The sequence below is a fragment of the Crinia signifera genome, chromosome 1 (genome assembly GCF_055691185.1).
Source record: "Crinia signifera chromosome 1, ASM5569118v1, whole genome shotgun sequence".
Classification (NCBI taxonomy): domain Eukaryota; kingdom Metazoa; phylum Chordata; class Amphibia; order Anura; family Myobatrachidae; genus Crinia; species Crinia signifera.
Genome location: NC_139217.1, coordinates 71,145,062 through 71,157,145, shown reverse-complemented (window position 1 = coordinate 71,157,145; position 12,084 = coordinate 71,145,062). Strand labels below are relative to the sequence as shown.

Here is a 12,084-nt window from a genome sequence, read left to right as displayed (position 1 = left end):
TTGAGATATTAAGTTTGAGGTGGCGAGATGACATCCAGGATGAAACAGCAGAAAGGCATTCAGAGACACGCTTCAATACAGATGGCGACAGGTCCGGGGAGGATAGGTAGAGCTGAGTATCATCCGCATACAGATGATACTGAAATCCAAAGGAGCTGATTAGTTTGCCAAGAGATGAGGTATAGATTGAGAAAAGCAGGGGACCTAAAACTGAACCCTGAGGTACTCCAACTGAAAGAGGTAGCGAAGAGGAGGTAGAATCAGAGAAACGAACACTAAAGGAGCGGTTAGAGAGGTAGGATGAGAACCAAGAGAGGGCTGTGTCTTTAAGACCTATGGATTGTAGTGTTTGTATGAGAAGTGTGTGGTCAACAGTGTCAAAAGCAGCAGAGAGATCTAGAAGAATTAGTAGTGAGTAGTGGCCTTTAGACTTAGCAGTGACCAGATCATTCACAACTTTAGTCAGTGCTGTCTCTGTGGAGTGTTGGGCACGAAAGCCTGACTGCTCATAGGTTGAAATAGAACGGGGATCAGGACGCCCCCTGCGGAGGTCCCCACGGTAGTTTTAATATTACAATATATTTAAACAACATTAGACCAAGTGCTGAGGCCCGCCAGAGACAGCAGGCCCTCCGCTCACTCCTCGGCACGTCCCCCAAGTCGGCATAGACAAGTGAACAGATACAGTGCGCCAACAGGAGGTATAGGGCGCATCTTAGAGGACACCTGGAGCGCGCCAAGGAGAGACCGGGGCCGGTCCGCCACATGCAGTGCAATTAACGGTTTGCTACATCAGACATGGCTAGTAACATAAGTACGTTGTAAAACAATTATGCTCAATATGCTTAATTCAACAGGATAATTAGGGCTATGTGGGCACTATTAATAAAAGACGTATCACAGGGTATCCACTTTCCAAATAATTTGGAAATACCACCAGCGAGAAGGCGCCATTGGGCGCGTCCTTCCCCACCGGCGTGGACTTACTCCACCGTCGACCAGTCCTGCTGAAGCCGGCGGTTTGGAGAGTCCCCTGGGTGAGTTACCGGGATGTTCCATTTCTGCAATATTTTCAAACCGTCCTCCATTGAGGAGATAGAGGTGGTTGACCCCTCACGTACAATCAGTAGTCGAGTCGGGAAACCCCAACGGTAAAGGACATTGGCCTTCCTGAGCGATAAGGTAATAGGTTGTAGCGCTCTCCTCTTAGCTAAGGTTGCCTGCGACAGGTCCCCAAACAACTGATAGGAGCTCAAGGCAGCAGCCGTCTCAGAGGAGGGTCTCGCCGCTTTAGGAGAGCCTCTTTAATGTGGTAGAAATGTACACGCATGAGGACGTCTCTGGGTGCACCCTCAGGGGCGTTCCTGACTCGTGGAAGCCTATGAATCCGGTCTATCAACAGGTCGGAAGCCGAGGCCGATGGAAGGAGCTTCTTGAAAATCTCCAAAGTCACATCATGAAGGCTACTGTTAGAGACGTTGTCAGGAATGCCCCTTAGCTTAAGGTTATTCCTGCGGGAGCGATCCTCCAAGTCTGCAACTTCATCCTGTAACAAGGCGACTTCCGTCTCCAGATTAGCATGAGAGTCAATCAAATCGTTATGGGAAGCAACCACCTCCCCCATTTTCGACTACAAAGCATCCATACGTTCTCCCAGTTCGTTTATGGAACGCTGGCACGACTGTAGGGATGTACGTATTTCCGCGGATACTTCATCTTTCAGTTGTGTAAGTAGAAATTTAAGGTGCCAACTGTCAGCGCCTCATCATCAGGAAGCTCCCTGCGGGTTGGGGTCTCCAGAGGAGTAGACAGGGAAGGGGCTGACATAGTGAAGTGGGAGACGAGGTGGATGTGGAAGGTGGAGCATTTTCAGATTTAGAGGATCTGGGAGACGGTTTGAAGAAAGCCACCTGGGACACTGTCTTAGACACCTTGTTTTTGCGCGATCTCATAATGGCGAAGGCAGGAACATAGACTTCTCTTCAATCAATTCCTTAATAGGGGCCAGGGGGTCGGTAGCAATTTCACATAAACAGAGCTGTCAGGCTGCACTCATGCAGAAAGAGGACAGTCTCACAGCATCCGCCTTGACATAATGGGGTGTATGGGAGGCCGTCACATCAAATGTACACAAGACCCATTCCTGAGTACACTGACTCCCCAATGGGCTGAATGATAAGGTAGGGATTCACAGCTAGCAGGAGGGGGGTAAGATCACTGTGTCCCGATCAATTCTGGTTGTAGCAGTATAATGAAGTAAGGAGCAGTAGTGTATATTCAGAGTAGGTGGCGCACAGGAGACACTTATTTTGTGTACACACTATCTCATGCCCAGGCTGAGCTTACCCTGCAGTACAGTACAGAGGGGCTTATGGGGGCGGCCATTTTCTGGTGGTCCTCAGCAGAAGAACGGAGCCGCCGGGACCAGCGCGATAGGTAAGGTTGTGGGGGATTGAGGGGGGGTTTGCATGGGCGGCGGGGTAGGGGTGCGCGGCGGGGTAGGGGTGCTCGGCGGGGCGGCGACGGGGGGCGCCCCCCCTAACGGCGGGGAGGCGCCCAAAACGTAGCTACGCCACTGACGGTGTTATATAGTATGTAATGGACATTACGGTGTGTTATATAGTATGTGATGGGCATTACGGTGTTATGATTGGGATTATGGTTTGTTATATAGTATGTAATGGGCATTATGTTGTGTGGCCTTATGTGTAATTGGCATTACAGCATGTGGCTTTATTTGTAATGGGTATTATGGAGTTTTCTAAAATGTGTAATGGGCATAACGGTGTGTGGTCTAATGTGTAATACCATGCCCCTTTTTGTGATGACACGCCTCCTTTCTATGAGGCCACCCATTACCATATTTCTAGATTTGCCTATGCTGATCACTGTCTGTTTTCAAGTGTTTGGGAACAATTTTTTGATTGTCAGTTGTTCCCATACATTTCCAGGTTTTTGTTACCACCAGATAGATCAGACAGAAAATCTGTACGTGTGTACGCACCTTAAGGCTTGCAGTGCCCAGCACCTAGGGTCATGGAGGAGGTCTGCAGCTACTGCAGCAGCTGAGCCCACACATGAAAGGACAAGCTGGAGTAGGGGTGGAGTTGACAGCAAAAGTAACCCATATCTCTATTGATTTTAATGTCATTTTGCTGGTTCACTAAGAAAAACTGAAGAAAGCTTATTATTGGTTGTCAAGGGTTCAACTTTTCAAATGGGTTCTTAGGGACTAATTCACCTTTAGCTTGCAAACGTCACAAAACCAGGGTTGCCTACCCTCCCGGAATGGCCGGGAGGGTCCCGGAAATCGGGTCCCCCTTCCGGCCCCCGGAAAGGGTTCAACCCTCCCGCATTAACCCCAATCTCCCGTGATCCGCCCCTCGGCGGGGGGATCCGTGAGTAAAATGACGCGATTGCGTCATTTTAACCCCGCTCCCTGCCGTGCAATGCCTGAAATACCGGCATTGCATGGCGGGGCTAAAATGTTGCAATCGCAGTAGGCATGCCCCCCAACAGGAAAGCCCTCTCCTGGAAGGCAGCCAGCAAAAGTCGGCAAGTATGCACAAAACTGTAGTTGCCCTACAGTTTTTTTGTTGACATAGACACTGTAAAAGTGTACTGCTGCACTCGCCATACTTAGGACGTGGTGCCTCGCTACACTATTGTATTCTCCCTAAACGCCCTAGTGTATGTTAGGGCATGAAATACCGACTGTCAGCACAAAACAAACATGAAAAACTCATGTCGACCTTTTGATTGTCGACCTTTCAACCCTGTCGACCTTAGCCAGGTCGACTCATTTCATGTGTTGACCCAATGTATGTCGACCTACTGCAATGACCGTATAGCAAACCTTACCACTGAGCTGAACAAGGACACCTATACAAAAGGGGTATGGGTACAAACCGGACCAGGATAAGACGGTTAAGACCCCTGGACCAGACCTTAAAATCTGCAGTCCGGAGCTTGTAGCATCCGTTCCAGGAGTGTCCTGTCCTGGGGGGCTGCCTGTGACACCTGTCATCAGGGAGTAGAGGAGGGGGAGAATAAAGCCTCCCTGTATGGTCCGGGCATGTAGCAAAAACCAGATGGTCCGGACTTCCCCATGTCCCTGATCACAGGGACTCCCCTGGACAAGACACCCCCCGAACCGGACACTACAAGGGGACTATGTAAAAACCGGACCGGACTACACTCCGGACCACCGGACAGGACATCCAAATCTGCAGTCCGGAGCTTGTAGCATCCGTTCCAGGAGTGTCCTGTCCTGGGGGGCTGCCTGTGACACCTGTCATCAGGGAGTAGAGGAGGGGGAGAATAAAGCCTCCCTGTATGGTCCGGGCATGTAGCAAAAACCAGATGGTCCGGACTTCCCCATGTCCCTGATCACAGGGACTCCCCTGGACAAGACACCCCCCGAACCGGACACTACAAGCTCCGGACTGCAGATTTTGATGTCCGGTCCGGAGTTAAGTCCAGGTCCAGTTTTACATAGTCCCATACAATAGTTTGGAGAAAGCAACACCCGGCACACACTACAAAAGAAATCCTGAAAACCTTGCACACTTCTGAAACGCTCTGCACTTGCAGGCTATTGCATTCCACCGAAAGTTATTTTGCAATTGCAGCTCACTGTTGGGCCCAATACAGTCATACATTTATTTTGCTGTGGCTCTCACTCACTTGCGGGCTGTGGCGACTGCGAGTGGGTGTGTGAATAGCTAGAAATAATATGACAGTTCTATAAGAACCTGCAGCATCCCATAACCCCATGAATCGCGGCCGACATTATACCGTGAGCCCAAGAATGCAGAGTGCCCGACCACTGTCCTCATCAAATGATAACACAACATGATGAATCTGCTTTATATATACACAGCAATGTGTGTCATAGGTTTGTCCCTCCCGGGACGCCGTACAGCAGCCATGGTTCCCATAGTAACGGAGGAGGTTTGTGCTGCACGGCTCCCAGTCGAGTCCTAGCCGCGGTGACTGACATCGGAAGACGGCGGGAGCAGGGCAGGTAACGCACAGACTGCTCCCAGCATACCCTGCAAGGCTGGCGAGGGGGCATGCTGAGGCTTATGGTGCCACAGATAGTTTCAGCAATTCAGGCAGCTTTTCCGAAATCACGGGGGTGAGCCGGGGATCGTGGCGTCTGTAATACAGGGATGTGCTGCACGGGTTCCAGCAGGCCAGCCACGTCATTCTGCACATGTATGTGCTGTAGTTGCTTACGTATGTTGTGCTGCCTACACTTGCTTATATGAGCATGTACTGTATGTGCACCACTTGCTGACATGATGTATGAGGTACACAGTCACTTGCCAACATGAGCACATTTGCTCATCTCCTATATATTTGGCTACATCTGTCACTCAAAGTGGGTGTCTGTGTCTATAACGCTCTGTTCCTGGACTTTCCTCTTAATGTGTGATTGCCTTCATCTGTGCTGAACACCTTTCTGAGAAATTAACCTGTTTAAAACAGGTGATGGCAATCATACATTAAGGGGAAGTCTAGAAACAGAGCATTGTGTCCCTCCTGGAGAGGGTCATGTTGGGAGGTATGTGACAGAGAACCAGCCCAGTGAGCCCACAGACAGTGCCAGACACCCACTGCCTTCCCATGTTGCCCAGCACTGCTACTCCACAGCCACCAGGTGAGCGCCCCCCTCCCGCGATTTGCGGCAAAACCTCCCCCCCCCCGCGCGCCCCCCCCTCCCGCGATTCGCGGCAAAAGCACCCGCTCCCCCGCGACCCCCCCTACCGCGATTCGCAGCAAAAACACCCCCGCGACCCCCCCTCCCGCGATTCGCTGCAAAAATACCCCCCCCACGACCCCTCCCGCAATTCGCGGCATAACCACCACCCCGCGACCCCCCCCTCCCGTGAATCGCGGCAAACCCTCCCCCGTGACCCCCCCGATTCGCGGAAAAAACACCCCCCGCGACCTCCCTCCCGCGATTCGCGGCAAAAAGAACCCCCCCGCGACCCCCCCTTGCACGATTGGCGGCACCCCCCTGCGACCCCCCTCCCGCGATTCGCGGCACCCCCCCCCCCCCCGCAATTCGCAGCAGCCCCAGGATTAAATGGCACATGCAAAACACTGACATGGCTATGGTCGACAATGAAAAAGGTTGACATGAGTTTTTGAAGATTTATTTTTAATTTTTTTAATTTTTTCATATTCATTGTCATGTGTCGACATGGACACCAATGAAGTGGCACACTTATGTCAACATTTACATGTGTTGACCTTTCTGTGTTGATTTTTTCTTGTGGCGATTCGCGTCACACCCCCCGTAACCCCCCCTCCCGCGATTCGCGGCACCCCCGTGACCCCTCACCTCCCGCAATTCGCGGCAACCCCCCAACGGAACCCCTGTGAACCCCGCCCTCCCGCGATTCGCGGCACCCACCCCCGCGACCCCCCCTCCCGCAATTCGCGGCACCCCCCGTGATTCGCGGCCGCTCCAGAATTAAATTGCACATGGAAAACACTGACATGGCTATGGTCGACAATGAAAAAGGTTGACATGAGTTTTTTTGTCATTTTTTGAATATTTTCATATTCATTCTCATGTGTCGACATGGACACCAATGAAGTGCCACACTTATGTCAACATTTACATGTGTTGACCTTTCTGTGTTGATTTTTTTCTTGTGGTGATTCGCGTCACACCCCCCGCAACCCCCCCTCCGGCGATTCGCGGCACACACACACACACACCTCCCCCGCGATTCTCGGCACCCCACCCCGTGATTCCCCCTCCCGTGATTCACGGCACACCCCCGCGACCCCCCTCCCATGATTCGCCGCAACCCCCGCCCCGTAACCCCCCCTCCCGCGATTCGCGGCACCCACCCACGCGACCCCCCCTCCCGCAATTCGCGGCAGCTCCAGAATTAAATTGCACATGGAAAACACTGACATGGCTATGGTCGACAATGAAAAAGGTTGACATGAGTTTTTGAAGTTTTTTTTTTCATTTTTTGAATGTTTTCATATTCATTCTCATGTGTCGACATGGACACCAATGAAGTGCCACACTTATGTCAACATTTACATGTGTTGACCTTTCTGTGTTGATTTTTTCTTGTGGCGATTCGCGTCACACCCCCCCACCCCCCGCAACCCCCACTCCCGCGATTCATGGCACACACACACCCCCCCGCAATTCTCGGCACCCCACCCCGTGACCCCCCCTCCCGTGATTCACGGCACACCCCCCGCGACCCCCCCTACCATGATTCGCCGCAACCCCCGCCCCCGTAACCCCCCTCCCGCGATTTGCGGCAACCCACCCCGCAACCCCCCTCCCGCGATTCTCTGCAATCCCTCCCCTCCCGCGATTCGCAGCATCCACCCCCCCACAACCCCCCCTCCTGCAATTCGCGGCACCCCCCGCGACCCCCCTTCCTGCAATTCGTGGCACCCTCCGCGACCCCCCCTCCCGCGATTCGCGGACACCTAAGTTGCAATACAGGGCATCTTTCATACAATTCTAACCATATTTCTCATATACAAACGTTCACAAATTAAGGGGGCACAGCCCCTTACGACGGTGTGAAGAGCGCCCGTAGGGCGCGATGAATCACCTAGTCATGTAGTAAGCATGTACTGCAGGTGCTACACGTGTACGATATGCTGCAGATTGTTTTCCATGATAATATGAATATTTGACAATAGCATAGCAACTGTGCCATGATGGACGTGACAGGTCAGATCTAAGTTTAAACCTGAGCATACACCAATGTCACTCAGAGCTGGGAAAAAAGCAGGTTTAGTGCTCCGTCAGATATTAAAGCCCCATACAAAGTAGGCCATCCTGGCAGGGTGGCCGATATTGAGTATATACACTGAACGATATCAGTAAGCAATATCATTCAGTGATGTCACCGGGATCTGCTGGACATGTTCAGCAGATGGAGGGGGTCGTTAACGGTATTGAGGGGTAGATGTATGAAGCAGTGATAATAGACAAGTGATAAAGTACCTGGTACTTTACCACCGGCCAGTCAGCTCCTGACTGTCCCTTTTTAAACCCAGCCTGTAACTTAACAGTCAGGAGCTGATTGGCCGGTGATAAAGAACCAGCCACTTTATCACTTCCCCTCCCTTATCCCTGCTTCATACATTTACCACTGTATGTACACACTAGAGCAGTGGTTCCCAAACTGTGCGCCTAGGCTCCCTGGGTGCCTCAGGTTGGTGGTCCGGAACCAATACAAATTATTTATGGTCAATGAAATAGGAAAAATCAGTGCTTGTGGCTTCAAATAATAAAATATGTGGGTAAACAGAAGTGAATCATGTTCTTCACCACATAACTGGATCTAAGGATAAAATGTACTCACAATTTATTTAATGTAATATTTTTTCTGAAATTTTCAGTACCAAACTCTTTGCCTAGGGGCGCCTTGAAAACTATTCTTATGCTGTAGGGTGCCGTGATATTGTAGAATATATCACTCAGAAGTGCCTATCTTTTACAATAAACTCTAGTGTGTATCATTAACAATGAGCACTCCCACCATACTTGCTACTTAACCCCTTCCCGACATTTGACGTACATTTACGTCATGGTCGGGAAGTACTTCCCGACACATGGCGTAAATGTACGTCATGGCATTTAACTGTCACCGCGTCTATAGACGCGGTGACAGTTTCAACATGTCTGCTGTCCCTGACAGCAGACATGTCCGTGCATGCCCCGGGGGGGCTGCGATGCCGCCCCCCCGTCGGCGATCGCTGTGATTGGCTGTTCAGTGTGAACAGCCAATTACAGCGTTTTCCTGTGTCACCGGCGAATAACGTTCGCCGGTGACACGGGATCAGAGGTGATTGGTGCTGTAAAGTACAGCACCAATCACCGCGGGGTGTAAGGGTGACACTGGTGTCACCCCACCGCACTCCGCCCGCCCCCAAAGGCCGTGATTGGTTCGTCGGACCGACGGACCAATCACAGCCAAGGAGGGGGATTTAAACTAACGGTGACTGCACTGCAGACGCCATTCCGGTCTGGAATAGCGTGCAGTGCGGTCACCGTACCTCCCTGCCGCCATACTGACCAGAACCTTGCTCCATAGCTTGCTCCATACTTACCTGATCGCTGCTTCATCACTGCTTCCTGGATCCTGTTACTACTTGTGCCTTCCTGTGAAATTGTGCTGCTGCAGTGTACTAGCTAGATAGAGAGAGATAGATAGAGAGAGATAGATAGAGAGATAGAGAGAGATAGAGAGAGATAGAGAGAGATAGAGAGAGAGATAGTGTCAGAGAGTGCTATATTTTGTGCTGCTGCAGTGTGATCTAGTTATAGATAGAGAGAGAGAGATAGAGAGAGAGAGATAGATAGAGAGGCCTAGTGACAGAGTGCTATATTTTGTGCTGCTGCAGTGTGATAGTTATAGAGAGATAGAGAGAGATAGAGAGAGATAGAGAGAGATAGTGTCAGAGAGTGCTATATTTTGTGCTGCTGCAGTGTGATATAGTTATAGATAGAGAGAGAGAGATAGAGAGAGAGAGATAGATAGAGAGGCCTAGTGACAGAGTGCTATATTTTGTGCTGCTGCAGTGTGATAGTTATAGAGAGATAGAGAGAGATAGAGAGAGAGAGATAGAGAGAGATAGTGACAGATTGTGCTATATATTTTTGATATAACTGACTGCTGCCCCCTCCTTTTGTGCTGATCAGTATAAATTAACTGATCAGCAACTTTTTGGGGGCGCAGGTTTTTTTTTATATATAGATATACCTGTCAGTGCTGCTGCTGCAGTGTCATAGAGTGATAGATAGTGAGAGATAGAGAGATAGAGAGAGATAGTGACAGAGAGTGATAGAGAGTGCTAAATTTTTTGGCTGCTGCCCCCGCCTTTTGTGCTGATCACTATATCTGAGGTGATCAGCAACTTTTTTGGGGGTACAGAGGTTTTTTTTTTTTTATATATACCTGTCAGTTGCACCAAAGGTTGTGCACCTGCTGCACCTCACTGGTAATCAGTGTCGCATCACTGATCACCTTTTTTTTTTGTGTGTGTGCTGTGGGGTCTTTTTTTAATTTTTTTTTTACACACACTGTGATTTTGTGGGTGTCCTGTGGCCGCTGTGCGCTGATCAGTGACGTACATCACTGATCATCTTTTTCGGCACAGGGTTGATCTATATATTTTTTTTTTTGATCAAATTCCTGTTGCCTTTGAGCGCTGTTCAGTGACAGACGTTACTGACCAACATCTGTGCTCAATTTTTGGCGCAGGACTTTTTTTTTTTTTTTTTTTAACCCCTTCAATTTTTTTTTTTTCACCCCTTCAATTTTTTTTTTTAACCCCTTCAATTTTTTTTTTTTTTAACCCCTCCATTTTTTTTTTTTGTATAAAGTATTTTTTTTTCCTGCACACTACATACACACTACAACCTACATACCCCCCGGGTTGAAATAAAGTTTGTACCCCCCCCTACACTATACACGTGTTGAAACATTTCACTACCTGTAACACAAAAATAAAAATGGCATCCCAAATGTCCTCCCAAATGTCCTCCCAAATGTCCTCCCAGTCATCCAGGAGAATGTATTCAGCGGAGGAGGCATATGCCCTGCTTGCTTCTGACTCTGACACAGCCAGTGATGCAAGCGGGGAATTTGAAGGATTCGCCTTAAGCTCCTCTTCCTCCTCTGGTGATGAGGGACCCCCTCAAAGACGCCCCCGTAGATCAGCTGAGACCCCCCCCCCAATAATTGATCTCGTATGGACCCCACCACCAGACAATTTTGAGCCCCAGGTTCCTGAGTTTTTGGCCATGCCAGGAATCCAATTTGATTCCACAGGTCTCAGAGAAATTGACTTTTTCAAATTATTTTTCTCTGATGATTTTATAAATTTAATGGTGGACCAAACTAATTTATATGCCCAGCAGTTTATTGCTCAAAACCCCACGTCATCATTTGCTAGGTGGACCCCTGTAGATGCAGTAGAGATGATGACGTTTTGGGGTCTGGTGTTTCATATGGGCATAGTAAAAAAGCCAGAAATTAGGCAATATTGGAGTACAGATGTTCTGTACAGTACTCCATTTTACCGTATGGCCATGCCCCGGACTCGATTTGAGACAATTCTTAAATTTATACATTACACCGATAATGCACAGTGCCCACCCAGAGATGATCCCACCTTTGACCGGCTATTCAAAGTCAGGCCGGTCATTGATCATTTCAGTGCCAAATTTGAAGAGGTGTACATCCCAGAAAAATTTATTTGTATCGACGAGTCCCTTATACATTTTAAAGGAAGGGTTAAATTCCGCCAGTACCTTCCCAGTAAGAGGGCAAGGTATGGCATAAAAATGTATAAACTGTGTGAAAGCACCTCAGGGTACACCCACAGGTTTAGGGTTTATGAAGGGAAGGATTCAAGAATTCAACCGCCAGAATGCCCCCCCTCCCTCGTAGGTGTTAGTGGGAAAATTGTCTGGGATTTAGTGCACCCCTTCCTGGATAAAGGTTATCACCTCTATGTGGATAACTTTTACACCAGCATCCCCCTGTTTAAGGCCCTTGGTTCAAGAGGTACAGCAGCTTGCGGTACTGTGCGCAAGAACCAAAGAGGCCTCCCAAAAACGCACATTGCCCAAGTAATGAGAAGGGGTGAAAGCAGGGGAATATGCACCGAAAATATGTTGTTGGTCAAATATAAGGACAAGAGGGATGTCCTTATACTGACAACAATTCACGGAGACAGTACCACCTCCGTCCCTGTACGAGGTACCAGTACCCACACCTCAAAACCTAATTGTATCCTGGATTACAATAGGTACATGGGCGGAGTGGATCTTTCAGATCAGGTACTGAAGCCGTACAGTGCCCTGCGGAAAACAAAAATCTGGTACAAGAAGGTGGCCGTGTATATCATCCAGATGGCACTGTATAACGCTTACGTGCTATTCCGTTCTACCGGCCAGAGGGGGACATTTATGCACTTTCAAGAGGAAGTCATAAAGGGCCTAATATTTGGGAACCAGCAGGCAGAGGGCCCCAGTACTTCTAGTACTGGCCCCCGTATTGTACCAGGGCAGCATTT

At 49.5% G+C, this 12,084-nt stretch overlaps 1 protein-coding gene across 1 annotated transcript in view; it reads left to right on the top strand.

Annotated features, from left to right (window-relative positions):
* The first annotated feature begins 4,813 nt into the window (after positions 1 to 4,813).
* Positions 4,814 to 12,084, top strand: part of PACRGL (parkin coregulated like) — a 51,557-nt gene continuing 44,286 nt past the window's right edge. The window contains exon 1 of the mRNA XM_083161414.1: positions 4,814 to 5,026. The gene's annotated coding sequence lies outside the window, so the exon portion shown is untranslated. The remainder of the gene's footprint in view (positions 5,027 to 12,084) is intronic.